This window comes from Rhinopithecus roxellana, chromosome 18 (genome assembly GCF_007565055.1).
Source record: "Rhinopithecus roxellana isolate Shanxi Qingling chromosome 18, ASM756505v1, whole genome shotgun sequence".
NCBI lineage: Eukaryota > Metazoa > Chordata > Mammalia > Primates > Cercopithecidae > Rhinopithecus > Rhinopithecus roxellana.
In genome coordinates, this window is record NC_044566.1 from 43,575,606 (window position 1) to 43,599,354 (window position 23,749).

General features: G+C 34.6%; 1 protein-coding gene and 1 non-coding gene across 3 annotated transcripts in view; both read right to left on the reverse strand.

Annotated features, from left to right (window-relative positions):
- FNDC3A (fibronectin type III domain containing 3A) overlaps nt 1-23,749 on the reverse strand; it is a 221,055-nt gene that overhangs the window by 191,628 nt on the left and 5,678 nt on the right. The window lies entirely within an intron of this gene.
- On the reverse strand, nt 16,378-16,480 carry LOC115894683. Its single transcript, XR_004054814.1, has one exon. It is a non-coding gene; the product is annotated as a U6 spliceosomal RNA (small nuclear RNA).

Sequence of the window (23,749 nt, forward strand, 5' to 3'; positions counted from 1 at the left end):
ATTCCTCAGACAAAACACAATGGTAGAAAAATCTGCTCAGGATTACTGAAGAACCTTCAAGTTTGAAGTTTCAAGCTCTTATTTATTTTGGTTGTATTACTCTTTTCTAAGTGATACCTATTTACAATAAATCAATAATGTCAATGAAAAAACATATACATTTAGAAATCTTTAACTGTACAGACAGTATCACATACAAAAATAAAAGTAAAATATAATGTAAGCAATATTAGTCTATCATATACAAAGTTAACTAATAAAACATCAGCAAATTACATTTCAAGATGAGCAAATTGAGTATAATAATAAATACACTGAATCTATATTGAAAATTTAAATAAACATTTTGGAATGTTTACAGCATTCTACAATTCAGTAGTGTCAAGAGGGTTAACTTTTATAAGAGATTAAATTCATGTTATTTATTTAAAATCCTGACTCTGCCGAACCTCACAAGTTGATTTAGCTTGAAAATAATTTTTCATGTAGATATACAACAACTACTATAATGTTTTAAAAATTATTCAGTATAGGTATCTACTTAAAGATTTCATAATTAATACCACAATAATATAAAATGTGTCATTTTATATTATTTAAGTGCCTCATGAAAATGCATATTCTTTAAACATGTTTATATATAAACTAATGCAAATCTAACTTCTGGCATAACCTGTATTCCTATATTACTTAAAGTCCAATAAAATCACTAAGTACTTTAAATCTTGTCTAATAATGTTGCTCTGTGGAATATACAAAGAATTATGAGAAACAATAAATGTATTATTTCTCCCACTTGCATATCACAACAGTTAGTGTAAGAAACATTTCCAAGAAGCTAATTTGGGATTAAAAAGAGAGATTTTGTAGGCAATTCAATTTTCTTAATAAATTTTAAAAAATAAAAACCACTGAGCCATTTAAATTCTGTCATTTTATTCTATTTGCAGTATTCTATACACTAGGTTCAGCTAAAACTGCAGGCTGCCATTATTATTTTAATTTTAGAATGTAACAATGAAGATATAACCACAGTTTTGTTTCAAGAGATAGACTGGTAGTTTTACAAATAGAAATACAGATTTTCTTTTGAATCTTCAACTTAATTCCAATACTAGTGGTATTAGAGATTGGGTATAGAGCCACATGCTATATTTCAATATTTACCATTCCATTTAAGCCATTACCTTTTTAAAATTTTCAACACATTGGTCAATTTGCCTAAGGTATTATCTTTCATTTTAGTCTTTTTAAAACTAGGACACACTAAAGTTTCATTTATAAATTGGTTTATTGTATGGCCATATCTATCACACCCAAAGTAGTTGGTTTTATTTAAGCTTGCAAATTCAAAACTTTTACCCTGCAACTCAAATGCTGGCATTTAGAAACCAGACATTCCTTTCATTCCTTCTGTAGAGAATACTGTCAGTTTCTTCCTTCAGTAAATTACTTCTAATTTTGTTACTACTCACTTTCTACATTCTAGTCTTATCTTGTGACCTCAAACAGCCTCTTAGTTTTAGTTATACACTTATTTTTATTTTTTATAATGTAATATTTGATGTATTTTTAAAAAGAATAGAAATAACTTACAGCATGTATTAACGTCCACAGAGTAAATACTTCCCTGCCACAGCCCACTTCAAACTACCAATGATTTTAAATTGACCTGCAAATTCCTGAATTTTAACAACCAACTTTTGTACACAAGTTAAGACAGCTCCAGCATATCACTGTTGATATGTCAACATTTATTTATGTAGCAATAATGTGAAATATTAATGTTTGGATCAGTGTTGCATGTGGAATCTTGCAAAATACATAAATAAACATTTGCAGACTCTGGGTGAAAAAAACCTGGATATCTTTGTACTATTCTTGCAACTTTTTTTTTTGTAGGTCTAATATTTTAATTAGTGTCAAATTAAACAATGTTGTTTTAAATGTAAGAGAGGTTGCAGATCTGAACATACAAGGTTTAACCAAAGAAAAGGTCCTAAAAGATAACGCAGAATATCTTCATAACCTTGGGACAGAAAAAGATTTCTTAAACAAGATATAAAATACATTTCTTAAAACATAAAGAAAAAACAATATATTGGATTTCATTAGAATTAACTGTAATTTCTTTTAAAAAGCTTTAAGAGAATGAAAAGGTAAATCACAAACTGAAAAAAGATATTTACAACATATGTTCTAAAAAAGAGCATACATTTTGAATATATACCAGCCTCCTACAAATTATTTTTTAAAAAAGATAGCAAAATAATAAGAGACTTGAATCTACTCTCCACAAAAGCAGAAATGTGGCTGGGCAGTGGTTCATGTCTGTAATCCCAGGACTTTGGGAGGCTGAGGTAGGCAGATCACTTGAGGTTAGGAGATCAAGATCAGCATGGCCAACATGGTGAAACCCTGTCTCTACTAAACATAAAAAACTTAACTGAGTGTGGTGGCAGGTGCCTGTAATTCCAGCTACTCGGGAGGCTGAGGCAGGAGAATCACTTGAATCTGGGAGGTGGAGGTTGCAGTGAGCCGAGATCATGCCACTGCACTCCAGCCTGAGCGATAGAGCAAGACCCTGTCTCAAAAATAAAAAAAGTGGAAATGCAAGAGGCCAATAAAATGAAATGAAAAAGACTATCAAGTGATAATGAGGTTATGGAGGCAAACTCATATGGAACAGAAATGAAAATTCGTAAAATCACTTAGGAAAAGTTTGACATTATCTACTAAGGTTGAACATATTCATCCTCTATGACCCAGGTATGATCCAGCTATTAGATTCCTGGTAGATACAAGAAGGCTCATAGGAGCCATTACTTGTTAATAGCCCTAAAGGTCCTCTGTAAATAAACTGTGGCTGTTTCATTCAATGGACTATATGCAGCAATGAAAATTAATGAACTAGTGATACAGGAAACAACGTGGATAAATCTCACAAACACAACATTCATGAAAAACACAGAAGAATACAGGCTGCACAATTTTATTTACAGGAGGTTGAAAAACAGAAAAAAACAATTTATGGTATTAAGAGTCAGGACAGTGGTTGCCTTTGACAAGGAAGAAACAATGGGAACATGGGCAAGGCATGAAGGCAGTTCCTTGGGTGATGGTACTATACTATGGACTTGGGGGGCTGTTATGTGATGATTAGCATTAAGTTATTCACTAAGCTGTATACTGATCATATATGCACTTCTTTATGTATATTATCCTTCAAAAAATTATTTTTAAAGGTTAAAGTTACCACATGATCATCTCAACTGATGTAGAAAAAGCATTTGACAAATTCAACACCCTTTCATAATAAAAAACACTCAATAAACTAATAGTAGAAGAAATATACCTCAACAAAATAAAGGCCGTATATGAAAAACCTACAGGAAAGATCACACTCACTGGTGGAAGACTGGAAGTTTTTCCTTTAAGATAGGAAAAGGCAAGGATGCTCACTTTTGCTATTTCTATTCAACACAGTACTGGAAGTTCTACCCAGGGCAACTGAGCAAGAAAAAGAAATAAAAGGCATCTAAACTGGACAGGAAGAAATAAAATTACCTCTATTCACAGATAATATAATCTTACAGGCAGAAAACCCTAAAGATTACACACACACAAAAAAAAAAACTGTTAGAACTAATAAGTTAATTCAGCAAAGTTGCAGAATACAAAATCAACACATAAAAATCCATTGTTTGTACATATAACAATGAAAATTTGAAAAAGAAATTTAAAAAATTCTATTTACAATAGCAACCAAAAGAATAAAATACTTAGGAATAAACCTAATCAAGGAGGTGAAAGCCATACACTGAAAACTACAAAACACTGCTGAAAGAAATTAAAAACACAAATGCAGAAAACACCCATGTTCACAAAGTGTAAGATTTCATATTGTTAAGATGCCCATACTATCCAAAGCAATATGCAGATTCAATGCAATCCCTATCAAAATCCCAATAGCTTATTTTGTAGGAAAAGAAAAATCCATTCTAAAATTCTAGTATCTCAGGGGATCCCAAATAGCCAAAACAATTTTGAAAGAAAACAAACTTGAAGGACTCACACTTCCTGATTTCAAAACGTATTACAAAGCCATAGGAATCAAAACAGTGTGGTACTGGCATAAAGGAAGACAATAGACTAGTGAAATAGAATAGAGAGCCTAGAAACAAATCCTTAGCATATATGACCAAATGATCTTCAACAAGGGTGCCAAGATCATTCAATGAGGAAAGGACAGTCTCTTTAACAAATGATGTATGAAAAACTGGATAGCCACATGCAAAAGAATGAATTTGGATTATATTACACTATATACAAAAATTAACTCAAAATGGATTAAAGATCCAAATGTAAGAACCAAACTGTAGAACTTCTAGAAGAAAACACAGGGAAAAGCTTCATGACTTTGGATTTGGCAATTGTTTCTTGGATATGATGGCAAAAGCACACGTAACAAAGGCAAAAACAGACAAATAGGACTTAAACTTAGAAATTTTGTGCATCAGAAGACACAATCAACAGAGTAAAGAGGTACTCTATGGAATGGGAGAAAACATTTACAAACTGTCTTAACTTGGTCTGCTACTAAAAAAAAAAAACACACAGAGTGTGTAACTGAAACAACAGACATTTATTGGTCACACTTCTGGAGGTTGTGAAGTTTAAGACCTAGGTGCTGGCAGATTTGGTTCTTGGTAAGGATCCTCTTCCTGGCTTTCAGATGGCTATCTTCTGGCTGTTGCCTCACATGAGGGAGAGAGGACACTCTTGTGTCTCTCACTCTTCTTATACAAGAACACTAATCACAGCATGGGAGCTTCACCCTCATGAACTCATCTAAGCCTAACTATTTTCAGTAATTAGCTCCCCAAATCTCCACCTCTTAATACTATCATTTTGGGGCTTAGGGGTTCAACATATGAATTCTGGAGAGACACTAATATTCAGTCTATAATATTCGGCCCCTGACCTTCCAAAATTCATGTCATTTTCATTCTATCCCAACAGCCCCCAAAGTCTTAACTCACTGAAGTATCAACTCTAAAGTCCAAAGTCTCATCTAAGTATCACCTAAATCAGATATGGGTGAAGGTAGAGGTACAATTCATCCTAAGGCAAAATTCCTTTCCAGCTTTTGTGAAACCAGATATGTTACGTATTTGCAAAAGACAATGGTGGGACAGGCATAGCACAGACATTCCCACTCCAAAAGAGAGAAATCAGAAGAAAGAAAGGGGTGACATGTCCCAAGCAAGTCCAAAACCTACCAAGGCAAATACCGTTAGATCTTAAGGCTTGAGAATCATCATCTTTGATTCAATGCTCTACTTTCCATATCCACTGGAGTAATGGTCCTGCCTTCCAGACACTGAAATGGCAGCATCACTCCCATGGCTCAGTGAGGTGACCTGTCCCTTCTGCTTGGTGGAGCCCTGACCATGCAGCACTCTCACAGGGACCTTCCCATGAGGCTCTGCTGCAGGGCAGTCCTGCCCTTTAAAGCTGAGGTGGAAGGAGCCTCACCCTATGGGCCCATGCACTTTGGATCTGTAGTGGGAGTAGTAGCCCTGATGACTCTGAATTGCCTTTGGAGTCCTTCTCCCTTTTCTGAAATGATCATGCATGTTCACAGCCTTCCTTCATTCTATCCCATGTTCTCTATTTCCTTTAATCTCAGCTGGCAGTGTTTCTAATATAATTCTGTCTCTATTCCTGGCTTCAGTTGAGATGGCTGATTAGGTCCATGGTTTACACCCACACTAATCTCCTTAGCAAATGGTCAGCCAGCCACACCTTTGATGTTCTCTTCCAAATGTTCTTTCGCATTTCTGTAATATGGAGATGCTGAGAATTTTCCAAATCTTTAAGTTCTGGTGCCTTATTGCTTAATAATTCTTTATTCAATTCATTTCTCTCTTTTTACATTTTACTATAGGTTGACTATCCCTTATCCAAAATGCTTGGGACCAAACTCATAATGAAATATCTTAGGGATGAAACTCAAGTCTAAACATGAAATTCATTTATGTTTTATATACATCCTACATAGACAGAAGATAGTTTTACATAATATTTTAAATAATTTTGTACATGAAACAAAGCTTTGACTATTTTAACTGCAACCCATCACATGATGGAATTTTCCACTTGTGGCATCATATCAAAGCTCAGAAAGTTTCAGATTTTTGATATTTCGGATTTCTAAATTAGGGATGCTCAACTTGAATAAGCAGTGAAGAGCAATCAAATTGCTCCTTCAACACTTGGCTTAGAAATCTCTTTACCTAAATACCCAATTTAATAGTTCACAAGTTCTCCCTTCTAGAAAACACTGGAACATAAACACAATTCAGTCAAATTGTTTGCCACTTTATTACAAGGATTGCCTTTTCTCCACTGTCCAAAACATGCTCCTCATTTCCATCCAAGACCTCATCAGAATGGCCTATCACCCATGTTTCAAACAACATTCTGTTCATGATTATTTGTGTCCTCCTTGAAGATGGAGGCTTTCTCTCCAGCTCTCCTCTTTTCTCTATGAGCCCTCACTGGAATTGCCCCTAGCAGTCTGGTTGCAGCAATCTCGGCTTTTTTTTTTTTTTTTATGGACACACCTCAAAACCTTTCCAGCCTCTACCCATTATACAGTTCCAAAGCTACTTCCACATTTTTAGGTACCTGTTATAGCAATCCCCTATTTCTTAGTACCAATTACTGTCTTAATCAACTTAGGCTACCATAGCAAAATAACAGTCTGGGTGCTTTAAACAACAGACATAATTTTTAACAGTTATGGAGGCGAAGATGTCCAAGATCAGGGTGCTAGCATGGTTGGCTTTTTGGTAAGAGCCCTCTTTCTGGCTCTCAGATGGCTACCTTCTCCTTTTGTCCTCAAGGCAGAGAGCATACGAGCTCAGGTCTCTTCTTCGTCTTATAAGGATACTAATCTGATCATGGGGACCCCATGCTCATGATCTCATCTAAGCCAAATTATCTCCAAAGGCCCCACCTCCACATACTGTCACATTGGTGGTTAGGGCTCAATGTATGAATTTTGGGAGGTATACATTCAGTTCATAACACTATTAGATGCTTTCTCACTCAGTCACGGACATAATTCTGAATCTGTTGTTTCCTTACACATGTATTCTGCTAGTTTTCTTCCTTAACCTTATTATTCATATCTGTTAATTCACCTAGATTTGTTATATACATGATGACAACAGCTTAGACCTAGAAACTAAGGTAGATATCTTACGAGAATAAGCTTGGTCTGGGGTTTGAAACTTCAGTTCTTTTTGTCTACAAAGCATGTGGGAAAATGCAAAGCGGGATTACATCTTGGATTACAGCAATAGCATAACAGAAGTGCTGATAGGAAAAATCTGTACATTTAGATTGAGACATCCAATGTCTTCTTTTCTTGAGACAGAGTCTCGCTCTTGTTACCCAGGCTGGTGGGCGGTGGTGTGATCTTGGCTCACTGCAACCTCTGCCTCCTGGGTTCAAGCAATTCTCCTGTCTCTCTCTCCCAAGTAGCTGCGATTACAGGCGCCTGACACTACACCCACCTAATTGTTTGTTTTTAGTAGAGATGCGGTTTCACCATCTCTCAAACTCCTGACCTCAAATGATCTGCCCACCTAGGCCTCCCAAAGTGCTGGGATTACAGGTGTGAGCCACCACGCCCTGCTGAAATCCAATGTCTTTTGATGTGGTTTTCTGATGTGTCTAATTCAAACTAAAAACTATAGGTCTCCAGAGCCATTTGTGAAACCACAAGACTATCATATGCAGTTGTTCCTTGGTTTCTACAAAGGATTGGTGCCAGGATCCCCAAAGACGCCAAAATCCACAAAACCTTAAGCTCCTTACATAAATGGTGTAGTATTTGCATATAACTTATGCACATTCTTCTGTATACTTTAAATCATCTCTATATGACTTATAATACCTAATACAATATAAATGCTATGTAAAAATCATCTCTATATGACTTATAATACCTAATACAATATAAACGCTACGTAAATAGTGACACTGTATTCTTCAGGGAATAATGAAAAGGTCTGTACATATTTAGTACAGATGCAACAATCCATTTTTTTCCAAATATTTTCGATCCATGGTTGACTGACTCCGTGGATGTGAAACTCCCAGAAATGGAAGGCTGACTATACTCCAAGGAGTTTTAGTCATTTAACTCTAGAATTTAGGAGTTTTTAAAAATACACATATGAACAAAATGTTACATAAAAATATTAGAATTACAGTAGCAATTGTATCAAGATGGTGAGATTATGTAACCATTTTTCTCTATTTCTCAAGGCTTTTTTTTATAATATGAATATGGTTCATACCACCATCAAAATTTTGATTTAAAAATTAATAGTCTTGAAGAGCCATAGGCAACCACACATATTTGGCTTCTCAACCATCTAAGCACCCTTTCAGGAGAATTTAAATAAATTTTGCTAGAACTTGGACTTTATCCAGATTACTAATTTATCTCATGAACTGATATCCTAAAGTGTATTTTTCCAATGTAGACTTCTGTTTCATTTTTAACGTTTGGATTTTTTATCTTCTAAACTTGACTACAGTAGACTAAAAATAAGGTATTTGAAATTACCTGTGGTGGAATTTCCTGAGATGAAAGTCATGGGAGTCACTCTGCAAAATTATCTTATCATTTCTTACCAGAAACCTAAAACAAGTATTTCATAGATTATATTTAACAATAAGAACAGGATATTAGGTTGTTTTATATTTTGGCCAAAACTAATTAATTCTTTGAATTACCCTCTTTGATGTCAACTGTACTGCAGAAAAATGGCTCTTAAAAATATAATTACATGCATTACTTCAGTTCACCTTAAACTTCCATATGTTAATGTGAAATTTTATGAAGACATAATAGGCAATCTTGCTTTTTTCTTCTATATTTATAAAAGAAATGTATATTGGTAGAGAAAGTAAGAAGGGAGGAGAATGGTAAGAAGACAGTGTTATCAATCATTTTCAATGACTGATATTAAATTTTTAAAAAGACATTTTATAATTCAAAAGATTTATGCTTAATCCAGTTCCTTGCTTTTCTTTCTCTCCCCCATGCTCACTTTTTTCATTTCTTTGGGTATTGGAAGTATAAAACAGTACAACATTTGGTACAAAAAAAGGCTACAACTAAGAGTGTTATGCTAAAAAGAAAATAAAAAAGGCCGTCCTCAATCAAGAAATAGGCTGCTTTGCAGTATTCTGTTAGAAATCAGATATATCTGATAATTTAATGAAAGAAACAAATAAAAAGGTCTTTGACCCTTACAGTGGCTCATGACTGTAATCTCAGCACTTTGAGAAGTTGAAGCAGGAGGACCACTTGAGCCCAGGAGTTTGAGACCAGCCTGGGTAACATATTGAGAATTTATTATTGTTATTATTATTATTTGTTTCAAAGTCAGATATAATTGGAAAATATTTTCTCACTGAAACACTGTAATAAGTGATAATTTCGCTCTCAGATCATGCTGTAAGAGTTAAATTTAACCTACATCTTTCTTAAAACCTTTTATTGTGGAAAATCTCAAACATACACCAATGTAAACATAATAGTATAATGAACCCCATGTACTCATCACCCAGCTTTAACTCATGACCAGTCTAGTTTCATCTATACCCCACTTCCTGTCTTGTAGTATTATGAAACACAACTAGGACATTCCAAAATTTCATTTGCAAATATTTCAATAAGTATCTCTGAAAGATAGGAACTCCTTTCTAAAACATAATTACAAAACCATTACCATACACACACTTTAACAATTCCTTAAATCATCAAATATGCAGTCAGTGTTCAAATTTTGCATTGTCTTGTTAATTTTTATTAAAACTTGATTGAATCAGGATTTGTATTAGATGTGCACACTACTATTTGCCATGTCTTTAAAAACCTCTTTTAATCTAAGTACTATCCATTTGATTGTCATGACTTTAATAATGTTTTAAAAGTAATTTTTTTATTTCTGAAGACCATATTAGTCTATTTTTTATTTATGAAAAAATCAATAATTTGTATCTGTCCTTAAAAGTGACTTTAACTAGATCATATAGAGCTGATGAATCTTTTTATCTGGATATATCAAGAGATAATCAATGGAGGTAATTTAAAGAACACCAGCAAGATCACACTTTAATAACCAATTTTAATTTGATTAGAAAAATCTCAAATAGCCAGTTTCTAAGATTAACAAATGTATTATCAATCTAGTGAAACACAGTTTTCTATATCTTTATTCCTAATTGCTGTTAAGATATTAAAACTTCATTACTATCTACCATTATTTTGCCTAAGAGCACATTCCGGGCACATTTCACTCTCTTGATCAAAAATGTTAAAAGAAGTCAAGGAAGGATTTTATATTATGAGAATTTTTTCAACCTACAGAAAAGCTGAAATAACTGAACAGTAAACACCCATATACTTGTCACCTAGTTTCTAAAATTGACAGGTTTTAATTGCATGTATTCCTCTAGTGATCTTTTTTTAACGCACTTCAAAGTAGCAGACATTAGTATACTTCACTCCTAAACACTTCTGCATGTTACTAGCATTCAAAATTTTAGTTCCTTAAAACAAAAGTTCATGTATGATAAAATGTATGAATCTTCATTAAAATTTTTTTTGCCAAATTCCTTTTACCAGAAATGTACAAATCTTAAGTGTGCTATCATATGAGATTTTTTTAAATGAAACTACTATAAGTATCTAAGAATCTAAAGTCCTACTGTTGCTCTAAGATCACAGCTTTCAAATCCTGGTATGTATCAGAATCACCCACAGGGATTATTAAAACAGATTCCTGGGCCACACACACAGAGTTTCTGATTCAACAGGTGTGTGGTGGGGCCCAGTCAATCACATTTCTAGTAAGTTCCCAGGTTACGCTGATGCTGCTAGTCTTTGGACAACACAAATCTAAGACTAAATAAATTTTTACATTAAGTACTAACTGATAATAAGGACGTAAAGTTGATAACAATGTAAGGTGTATACCTCATTCTGGAAAGCCTCATCCCAGATGTGAATACATTATCCTTCAACTAGAAACAGATGAAAATACTGACCTAAGGATAAGAAAGTATTTGTAAAGGAATCAAGTTTAATGAAGAATTTTTAATTGTCTTTGGATATTACGGTCAAATTGATATACTAGGAGAGTATGATATACTGTCCTCAGATTGAAATTGCTATTTCCTGCAGAACAAACAAAGTTGAAACTTTCAACTTCGTTGAAAGTTGAAATGGCAGAGTAATTAGTTAAATGTATTAAACAAACACGCACCAAGTAGTTGTCATAACTACTTGTTTGGTGCAAAAGTAATTGTGGTTTTTGCCATTACTTTTAATGGTACAAATGGTACTTTTAATTGAAAGCAAGGGCAAAAACCACCGTTACTTTTGCACTAACCTAATACAATGTGTCAACTACTCTTGATTTTTGAAATAGTTTTGCTGAGGTGTAACTGACATATATCAAATTGCACGTTTAAAAGTGTACAATTGGATAAATTTTGACACATAAATACACCTGTGAAACTATTACCGTAATTAAGATAATGAACCTACCCATCATCTCTCATATTTTCCTACTAACTATCTGTAAACTGGAGCCTTTGCATTTCTATGAACAATGATGTTGTTTTCATGTGCTTATTTGTCATCCAGGTATATTTTTGGTTGACTATTTGTTTATTTTGTCCATAATACTAGACTGTTTTCTTATTATTGATAGTGCTTTATATATTTTATATATATTTTGATAGTGCTTTATATATTCTGGATACCAGTCCTTTACTAGATAAGTGATTTACAAATATTTTTTCTCCCAGTCTGCGGCTTGCTTTTATATTCTCTTACCAATGTCTTTTGAAGAGAAGTTTTAAATCATGATAAAGTACAATTTATCAATTTGCCATTTTATAAATGGTGCTTTCAAGGCTATACCTAAGAAATCTTCACCTAATGCAAGGTCACAGAGATTTTCTCCTATGTTTTTTAAAGAAATGTCATAGTTTTAGGCTTTACATTCTTTCTACTTTCTATTTATTTATTGAGAGGGGTATTGAAATCTCTGCTAAAATTGCATATTTATGTACAGACAATCCCCAACTTGTGATGGTTCAACTTACAATTTTTGGACTTTCTGATGGAGCAAAAGAGATACACATTTAGTAGAAACCATACATCAAGTATCCATACAACCATTCGGTTTTCCACTTTTCAGTATTCGATAAATTACAAGGGACATTCAACACTTTATTATAAAATCGGTTTTGTGTTAGATGATTTTGTTCATCAACCATATGATAATATAAGTGTTCTGAGCACATTTAAGATAGGCTAGGCTAAGCTACGATGTTCAGTAGATTAGGTGAATTAAATGCATTTTTGATATATTTTAACAAGTTAGGTTTATCGAGACATAACCTCATCATGAATTAAAGACCATCTGTATTTCTCTCTGCAAGTTTCAGCATATATTTAGAAACACTCTCTTTTTTTTTTTTTTTTCTTTTTCCTTTTTTTTGAGACAGGGTTTCTGCTGTGTCACTCAGGCTGGAGTGCAGTGGTGTAAGCATAGCTCACTGCAGCCTCAACCTCCCAAGTTCAAACAATCCTCCCACCTCAGCCTTCCTAGTAGCTGAGACTACAGGCATGTGCCACCACACCCAGCTAATTTTTGTATTTTTTGTAGAGCGGAGTTTCACCACATTGCCCAGGCTGGTCTCGAACTCCTGAACTCAAGTGATTTAACCCCCTCAGCCTCCCAGAGAGCTGGGATTACAAACATGAGCCACTGCCCCCAGGCCAGTTCCTATATTAAATGCATAAATACTTATAACTGTATGCCTTCTTAATTAATCCCTTTATTAGTATGAAATAATCCTCTTTATCCCTGGTATGAATTTTTTGTTCTGTAACCTAACTTCTGGTTTAACTTAGTGATTTCAGTTTTCTTTTGGATAGTGTAAGCATGGTATATCTTTTTCCATCCTTTTAACTTACTTAAAGTGGATTTCTTGTAGATGTGAAATATTTGGGTCTTAATTTAAAAAAAAAAATTGAATATAACAATCCCTGACTTTTTTAATTGTAGTATTTAGGCTATTTACATGTAATGTGATTGTTGATATGATTGGATTTACATCATCATCTTGCTATTTGTTTCAAATGTTCTTTGTCCCTTTTCCCTCTTTATCTGCTTCATGTTTAATTATTTCCTATTATACCATCTCCTCTCTCTTGATTTATAGGCTACAACTCTTTGTTACTTGAGCGGTTTCTTTAAAGTTTCTAATACACCTCTTTTACTTATTACTGTATACCTTTAAGTAATATACTTCAGGAATATGTATCAGAACCTTTCAACAATAAATCTGCAATTTCTCTGGGATTTTTGCTATTATCATTGCATATTTTACTTTTACATGTTTTAAACCTCACATTGCCATTTTTTTAGGGATTTGGAGGGGAGGGCAGGGTCTCTATTGCCCAGACTAGAATGCAGTGGTGTGATCTTGGCTCACTGCAATCTCTGCCTCCTGGGTTCAAGCGATCCTCCCAACTTAGCCTTCCGAGCAGCTGTAACTACAAGCATGTACCACCATGCCTGGCTAATTTTTGTATTTTTTTTTTTTTTTTTTTGGAGAGACAGGATTTCACCATGTTGCCCAGGCTGGTCTCAAACGCCTGGGCTCAAGCATTCTGCCTGCCTTGGCCTCCCAAAGTGCTGGGATTACAGGCACGAGCCACCACACCTGACAACTATCATCATTTTTATATTAAACAGTCATTTGTCTTTCAAAGACATTTAAATAATAATTTTTTTTCTAAATCGTATATATTTGCCCAGGTAGTTACCACATACAGTACTCTGAACTCCTTGTGACCAAGTTTCCATGTGATCTAATTTTCCTTCTGCTTGAAGGACTCTATTTAACATGTCTTTTAGTTCAGAAATGAAAGTGATAAATTATTTCAGCTTTTGTATATTTGAAATCTTTATTTTGCCTTTATTTTGAAAGATAGTCTACCTGGGTAAAAAGTCCCAGGTTGACAGTTTTTGCAAAAAAATGCTTTAAAGATATTGCTTCATTGTCTTCTAGCTTACATTGTTTCTAATGACAGATCTGATGTCACCTTTATCTTTGTCCTGGTTTTTCTTTGGCTGCTTTTAAGATTTCTTTCATGGACCGGGCACGGTGTTTCACGCCTGTAATCCCAGCACTTTGGGAAGCGAAGGTGGGCAGATCATGAGGCCAAGAGATCGAGACAATCCTGGCCAACATGGGGAAACCCCATCTCTAATAAAAGTACAAAAATTAGCCAGGTGTGGTGGCTTGCACCTGTAATCCCAGCTACTCGGGAGGCTGAGGCAGGAGAATCACTTGAACCTGGGAGGCGAAGGTTGCAGTGAGCCGAGATAGTGCCACTGCACTCCAGCCTGGCGACAGAGCAACACTTCGCCGCAAAAAAAAAAAGAAAAAAATTCTCTTTAAGTGATTTGATTATGATGTGTCTTAGTAGAGTTTTATTCATCTTTCTTATGCTTATTGTGCTTATTGGTTTATAGTTTATATCTATTTTGGAAAATGGCCATTATTTCTTCAAATATTTTTTCAGTTATTGTCTCCAAATTCTATTTTCTTTCTTCTGTGCTTCATTTTGGATAGTTTCTATTGCTATATCTTCATGTACACTAATCTTTCCTTTGACAAAGTCTAACATGCTATTAATGTAGTATGTCTTTGATACATAATTTTAATCTAGACAGTGTCTCTATTTAACATGTTCAATCTTTTTGTTAGCTTCTCTAACAGTCATAACTGTTTTAATAACTATCATCATCAGTATCATTTGAAGGCCAATTTCAAGTGATTTTTCTCAATATGGTTTGTACTTTCCTGCTTCTTTGCAGACTCAGTAAGTTGAACTGAATGTAAGATAATGTCAACTTTATCTTGTTGGCTGTTGGATATTTTTGTATTTCTATAAATAATCTCAAGATTTGTTCTAAGATGTGGCTAAGGGACTAGGACAAAGTTTGATTCTTTGGGACTTGGTTTTACGATGGATTAGGCAAGAACAGAGTTGCATTTAATGTGTAATTAATTTTTCCCCACTACTAATGCAAAACCCTCCAGAGTACTCTACTGAATGCCTTGTAAATTATGAGGCTTTCTGTTCTAGCTAGTGGAAACAGGCATTTCTTCTGGCCCTGTGTGAGTTTGGATACTGTTCTATATACAATCTTTTTAGTTGGCTCTTTCTCCAGCCCTGCATAGTTTCCTTAAATGTATATGTTTATCAGTACTTTGCTGAACACTTAAGGTTTTCATGTCTGATAGCTTTAACTTATAAATTACTACAAGCTTTCTTTGCTTTTCTTTTTGAGACAGCTCTCATTCTCTAAGGTTTTCATGTCTGATAGCTTTACCTTTAACTTATAAATTACTACAAGCTTTTTTTTTTTTTTTTTTGAGACAGGTTCTCACTCTCTCACCCAGGCTGGAGTGCAGTGGCACAATCATGGCCCACTGCAGGCTCCTGGGCTTAAGCAATTCTCCCACCTCAGCCTCCAAAGTAGTGGGACTACAGATATGTGCCACCATGCCTGGCTTACTTATTTATTTACTTATTATTTAGTAAAAACAAGGTCTTGCTATGTTGCCAGGCTGGTCTCAAACTCCTGAGATCAGGCAATCCTCCCACCTCAGCCTCCCAAAGTCCTGGGACTATTAGGCATGAGTCAAGCACCTGGCCATACTACAAGCTTTTAAATTATAAATTACTACATTATGGCTTTTATCATTCTCATATGCAATTTAGATTCTGAAGAAGGTTGTTTAACCCTTTAATGTATAATGATACATATCTGCAGTAACAATATTTTTGGCTTTACCTGTTGCTAAAGTAGGTGTATTCATAAACATTCCAATTTGGCTTGGATGTTACATTTCATCAGTGATGTACTGTTTATGAATTTATGCTTTGGGGTGGAGAGTTCTGCAGATGACTATCAAGTCCACTTGATCCAGAGCTGAGTTCAAGTCCTTAATATCCTTGTTAATTTTCTCTCTCATTGATCTAATATTGACAGTGGAGTGTTAAAGTCTCCCACTATTACTGGTGGGAGTCTAAGATTCTTCGTAGGTCCCTAAGAACTTGTTTTATAAATCTGGGTGTTCCTGTATTGGGTGTATACATATTTAGAGGAGTTAGCTCTTCTTGTTGCATTGAGCCCTTTACCATTATGTAATGCTCTTCTTTTTCTTTTTTTATCTTTGTTGGTTTAGAGTCTGAAAAACACGGAATGCTTCACGAATTTGTGTGTCATCCTTGCGCAGGGGCCATGCTAATCTCCTCTGCATCGTTCCAATTTCAGCATATGTGCTGCCAAAGCGCGCACAAATTTATGCTATTTAAATAAGTTATAATGTATTTTCGTTTAAGTGCAATAACATTTTTATATATAGGGCAGTGATTATAGCCATAGTTTTGTAATGCAATAGGTCAAACCATATGAAATTGCCACTGAGGTCAAAAACTTTAAAATATCAACAATTTAACCTAATGAATGTATTCATACACTTACAAGGAAATCAATAATTTACACAGATTGTTAGCAACAAATTTACTATAACTTATTTATCTTATTCTTCTCCAATCCCACAGCCACTGGAAAGAAGGAAAGGGTAGTATGGGTAGGATGGATAAGCCTCACTCTTTTATGTCCCTTAAGTGAAGAAAGGTTTAAAAGGGAAGGGGGCATTCAGAGCCACCGTCCTTACCCTTCTTAGTCAGATATACTAAATTTAAATTTAATTCAGCATTTAGGAGATACTGTCCCCATTCTCCCACTAAGAAACTATACCTTAATACTAACATGAAAATTCTGTTAAAATAGACTTCAAAGGAAATCTTGTTCAAAAAGATACTTCCAGTCAGGAAACTATGGAAAGAAGAGAGAAAGAATTGCTTCCAAGAAATGAACCCCAATCCATTAAAGGACTGATAGTGTGCACACAGATCAGTTTTTCTTTTTTTAAGTAACATCTTCTTAAGTTCCACATATAGCTCTAGGTGTCTAGCATCTTTGGAGCACACAGGCTACCCTTTAGAGCCAAAAGGCAACTACACCTAAGACAATCCTATTTTCACTTCCAAATATTTTATTGTCCTTTTTATAAGTATTATACAAAATTGTAGTTTTTATATTATAGATTGTTAACTTTGCTTTTGTAGAACTTCAAATTCTTAGTTATACCTATCAGTGTGATTTTTGGACTGAAGATTAAACCTGTAGTTTCTGAGTATTTTCTGGCCACAGTAATATACTGGTAACTAAATTCACACAAAGTTTGAGAGTTCCTGTGTAAAAGCTGCTATATTACTATAACTTAAACATATTAACATGTTTCCTTCACTAATTCCTCCAAAATAATTTTACCATATCATAATAAAATCAAGAAACATTTATTTCCTATAAGTAGATTTGTCTGCAGAATCCAGTAGTCCTTAAAGTAGTCCTTTCTGAGATGACTAGACTCTTCGTTTATTTGTTTTGTTTTGTTTTGTTTTTTGAGACGGAGTCTCGCTCTGTCACCCAGGCTGGAGTGCAGTGGCCAGATCTCAGCTCACTGCAAGCTCCGCCTCCCGGGTTCACGCCATTCTCCTGCCTCAGCCTCCCAAGTAGCTGGGACTACAGGCGCCGCCACCTCGCCCGGCTAGTTTTTTGTATTTTTAGTAGAGACGGGGTTTCATCGTGTTAGCCAGGATGGTCTCGATCTCCTGACCTCGTGATCCGCCCGTCTCGGCCTCCCAAAGTGCTGGGATTACAGGCTTGAGCCACCGCGCCCGGCCTAGACTCTTCGTTTATAAATCTACAACTATGCCTTGGTTAAAGACTGTCCCTAATCATACTCGTCTTCCTTCAACTTCTTTTAAAAAATCTTCCAGGCCAGGCGCAGTGGCTCATGCCTGTAATCCCAGCACTTTGGGAGGCTGAGGTGGGCAGATCACGAGGTCATGAGTTCGAGACCAGCCTGACCAACATGGTGAAACCCCATTTCTGCTAAAAACTACAACAAATTAGACGGGTCTGGTGGCACATGCTTCTAGTGTCAGCTACTCGGGAGGCTGAGGCAGGAGAATCACTTGAACCCGGGAGGCGGAGGTTGCAGTGAGCCGAGATCATGCCACTGCACTCCAGACTGGGTGACGGAGTGAGATGCCATCTCAAAAAAAAAAAAAAAAAGCAACTTAGTTCTCTTTACTCTGTCTTCCTCTCAAGCTTCTGATTCCTCTCTTGACCTCTATCATTAACTGTCTTAAAATATTAGGTTCTAATATTAAAGGGGAGGATCAAAATATTCAGAAATATGGGACTTGAAAAAAAACTACATTCAAAATTATAACTTTATATTTAAAAAAGCAAAGTGTTTTTATAACAGAAACTCTGAAAATAAAAAGCACTTTATTTTGTCTTGGTTGGCAGTTGTGGTTATAGAAGTTAAGAGTCACTGGTAGAATTCTCACTTCTTTAACCCACTTTAACACCGTTTCAGATCCAACACTATACTGAAATTGCTATTTCTAAAAACACCAATGACTTCAGACACCAACTGGGAAGCTTCTGCAAGTGAAAGGAAGTGCTATTAAAAATTACGCAGGGAAAACTGACATAAATCAAAGCTGTCCACCCAGAAGGAAAGGACCTAATCAGGACCAATCATAACAAAGCCTTGCATGTGTTGTTATGTTTGTTATATCACCAAGGCTGTACTTGCTTATACTTGAAAATATACATACAAACATCGTTTTTAACTCTTTCCTGACCCCTAATCCAGCTTCCATTTCTATGGCTAACAACTGTGGTGTACCCTTCCAGTCTTTTTCTCTGCACTTACTTGTGTATTAGGTTTTCTGGGATTGGTTGTTACATAAGTGAAAACATATACACTGCTTTTGTGTATTGTATTTTTTGGTGTATGAACTGTGTCTTTGTGTATGTATTATATGTATCTTGCCCTTTCATGTAAAATATCTTAAGAAGTACATCTATGTCTATTTCATGTTTTTTCGTAAGTATCTAATATTATGGTGTAAAGGCACACCATAATTTAACTGTTCTAATGATGACCTTATTACTTCCAGTATCCCTTCATACACTTTCTCCTCTGCATGGAATAATCATGCAATACTCTCTATTAACGTATGATAGCATTTCTATATTACAGACATATAAAAATAAAACTTCTGGTTCAGGAGAATGTACATTTAAAATGGACAGATACTGCCAAATTTTTCTCCTAAAAAGATGAAGCTATTTATATTCGGTTCAATAATATTTCTTCACAACTTAACAGGTTACCTGTATTTCTACTTCTATAAATTTCCTGCTTACATTCTTTCCCATTTTCCATCAGGTTATCTTTTTCATATTGATTTGTAGTTACACCTTATATACCTTGAATATTAATTCTGTCTATTACATGTCAAATATTTTATCCCAGTCTATTGCTTGCCTTCCTTTTTAAATGGCATCTAAGTTTGATGTCTCACTTAAAAGCCTTCTCTACTCCAACAATTTTTAAAATTAACTTTTAAAAGTTTTGTCATTCGAGTTAATGGGTGCAGCACACCAACATGGCACATGTATACATATGTAACAAACCTGTACATTGTGCACACGTACCCTAGAACTTAAAGTATAATAAAAAATAACAATAATAAACCTTTTTTATTTATCAACATTTAGTCCAGCTGGGGCCGGGCGCGGTGGCTAACGCCTGTAATCCCAGCACTTTGGGAGGCCAAGGCAGGTGGATCACAAGGTCAAGAGATAGAGACCATCTGGCCAATGGTGAAACCCTGTCTCTACTAAAAGTACAAAAATTAGCTGGGCGTGGTGGTGAGCAGCTGTAAGCCCAGCTACTCGGGAGGTTGAGGCAGGAGAATTGCTTGAACCCAGGAGGCGGAGCTTGCAGCGAGCCGAGATCACACTACTGCACTCTAGCCTGGTGACAGAGCGAGACTCTGTCTCAAAGACAAACAAACAAACAACAAACAAAAACAAAAAACAAAACAAAACAAAACCATTTAGTCCACCTGAAACTTAGTTTTGAGAGTGTCATGAAGTGGGTACCCAACTATCTTTACTTCAATTAGACAGATTTACTTCAATTAGACCCTTTATAGACTAGTTCTTCCATTACTCATTCATTTATCATACAATTCTTCTTTATCCATGGATCTTCTCCTGAATTTATTATTCTATTCCTTTGATCAATATGCCTATTCCTACCCCAAATTCTTATTTTAATACTTGCAATTTTATAATGTTTTGACCTTTGATGGGTATATTCCCATTTATTATACTTTTTTTGAAATTTACTTGGCCATTCTTGTGCAAGCTCCCTTCTCAAAACTTGAACCATCAGTTTGTCAAATTCCATTTTTAAAATCCTGTTGAATTTCTGATTAGAACTATATTGACTTTGCAGAATAATTTAGTAAAAGCTGCCATTTTTATAGCATTAAGCTGACACATTCAGGAATATTCTTCCATCCATTCACATCTTTTTGCAGTTTTCTTCACATAGCTTTTATACATTTTAAAATCTTAAGTACTTTACAGTTTAGGCTGCTACTTCTTATTACTGTATTTCATAGTTGGTTATTGTTGATATATAAGAAGGCTAATGAATTTTCTAACTTTATTTTATAGCCAGTCAGCTTACTGAAATTCTTTAACTCAAATCATTTTCCATTATCTCATATTTTTTATTTGTATTTGTATTATATTTATTTGTATTTGTAAGCAGTCACATCAACTCTAAATAATAATAGTGATACATTTCCCCCTTTCTTTACAGGTTATTTTTCTTGTTCTTAATGTATTGCCTAAGACTTCTGGACCAACGTCATGTTCCTACCTTTTAATGAAACTACTTCTATTATTACTCTATGACATTTGGTGATGATAGTATCTACTGCAGAGAGATGTTGCAAGGCTTAAGTAAACTTACACATGCAAAGTTTTTTGCAATAGCACCCAGAACATACAAAGTGTTTAACACCTATTAATCATATTATTTACTAAGTGCCTTTTATTTGTCAAGCACAGGGTATGCATACAGCATTGCAGAGGTTAGCAGACTAAAGCCTGTAGGCCCAATATGGTCTGCTGCCTAGTTTCGTAAATGATGTTTAATAGGAACATGGTCACGTCCATTGTTTCTATGGCTGTTTTTGTGCTCCTATAGCACAGTTTAAGTAGTTGCAACTGAGCCCATATGGCCCACAATGCCTAAAATATTTACTATCTTCTCTAATATTAAAAAAAAGTTGCTGACTCCAGCAGTACTTGTCAAACTCAAGGAGTTCATAGTTGAATAGCTGATTTAGACAAGTAAAAATATATACATTACAGTATGATATATACAACCAGATATTCTGTCGGTATTATGGAAACAATTAACAGTTAAATATTAAAAGACAGGAAGGACTCATACAAGTGAAAAGACCCGACATATTTTAATTATTTAAAAATATGTATTTATTTACATATCATTATCTCTCATCCTGTTCTGTAAATTTCTAAAGGGGAGAGAGTGTGACATTCATTTTTGTGACATTCGACATTCATATTCTAAGTATCTAGGACATTTTAAATGTTCAACAAATGATGGACAAATGAATAAATGAATGATATGCAGGATGCCTGAGTGACAATGATCAGGCATGTATGTCAAAGTTCTAGATACAAATATGCTATGGCAAGCATTTTACTTGTCATGCTAAATAGGATCTTTCAATTCCTGTAGTCTATATTAGGAGACAGCTACTATTATTACTACACTGTAAAATGAAGGAACCAAGGCTCACACAGGTGAAGTAGCACACTCGTGTTTCTATATAGCCAGTATGAGAAGTCAACAATCCTATGGCTGCCTAATGTGAAACATGTTCTCTATACTATATTACAAAGTTGTAAAGAGGTAAGAAATGTTGATACAATAGGATATTAACAGAGTATGGACTCTCAAAGACAAAGGAAATTATAATTAAGGCAGCAGGAATTGTGTTGTGATTTCAATTTCTAAAACTGAGGAATGATCGGAATAAATTCATGTTTTTTAAATATCCTGGAAGCAGCCTAAAAGATGGTTGCAGGGGCAGTTGCCCCTACATTTTACCCAAAGGCTACTCTATCACACACATTAGGCCAGTTTTAGTAAGGTTCAAGTGATTAAAACAAAACTGCTAACAAACTATGGCATTTAAGGAATACCAATCTGAAGCATCGAGAAAAGCTGATCCTAATAATTACTAAAGAAACAAAAAGGTACTTCATAAACTATGAAGGTACTATGCTAAAAATGGTTTTTTTAAAGTATATATTGCAAATGAAAATATTACACAGAAAAAAATCAAGTCATAAGAACAAAGGCATAATTGAGAATGTCTGTCTTAAGAAAACCAAAAAAAAAAAAAACTAGAAGATTTAAACCTAATAAAATCACAAATTTTGATTTTTCACTTTTTATTTAAGCAAATCTTAAGAAAAACTGATTTTAAAGTAAACAAAATAATGAATTCTTCAAGTTATGGCTCAACAAAAGTAGCTGCTGTATGTGACAAATACTTCTACAAAGCAAAGCACGTACCTATTTTCTAATAAAAGTGTAAACTGTGATTTAAAGTGTACTTAAATATCTGCTTAGAACCCCTAGAGAAGTAAGAAGATTTTTTTGCCTCCCAAATTATGCGTCTGTAGGTTTAGAAGACAATATACACAAACCAATTAAAGTAATCCCTCACTGAAGAAGTAGACAGTGAAGCGAAATCATTTAACTTTTAAAAAGTTCAAATATATATGAAAATATGGATTCTGAGGAAAAAAAACAGATACAACCCTTTTTTTCCCAGCATTTCTGATAGAGGCTGATTAATATACACAATCTAATTTACCAAAGGCTTACTTCAAAGTATACATTGCACTTTGTATTTCCAGCAACTAGTCCATAAGAGAAATCAAGAAGTGAGGGAGGAAGAGATATGGAAGTCAATCAGAAGTATAGTTCATCTGTAAAATGAAAATACCGCCTTATATCTGGTAGGTTTGTACAGGATTTTTAAAATAAGCAAGTATAGGGCCTAAAATTCAATGAGCTCAAGAAGTAGACCTTATTACTATAAATACAGAAACAGTCTTCCCCTTGAAAAAAGAAAATCATAAGGAATGCACTTTTTGCATATTTTTGCCCCACTATGGAAAGAACAGCTGAAGTTGTTCGACAGAGATGATCAGTTTCCCTTGCAAAAAGGGACAGAGGCACTGGATATGAACCGTACTAAAAGATTAATAAGAATGGAAAATTTGTATATGCATTCTCTTTGCCAAGAAAGATGTTAAAACTTTTGAGCAAACTGAATGTTTACTGGAAACATACTATGTTTACAGAATTTTGGAGGATAAAGCTTGAACTCTGGTCTTTTTTTTTTTTTTTTAAAGAAAAAAAAAGGCTGCATTGCTTCCAATATAGTAGTATTAATGTAAGCACTTTTATGGTATGTACTTTCATGTTTTTATGGTTTCCAACATCTCTGTGGGTTCTCACAATATCTGTGAGGAAAACAGGATAGATATTATTCTCCATTTTAATGCTT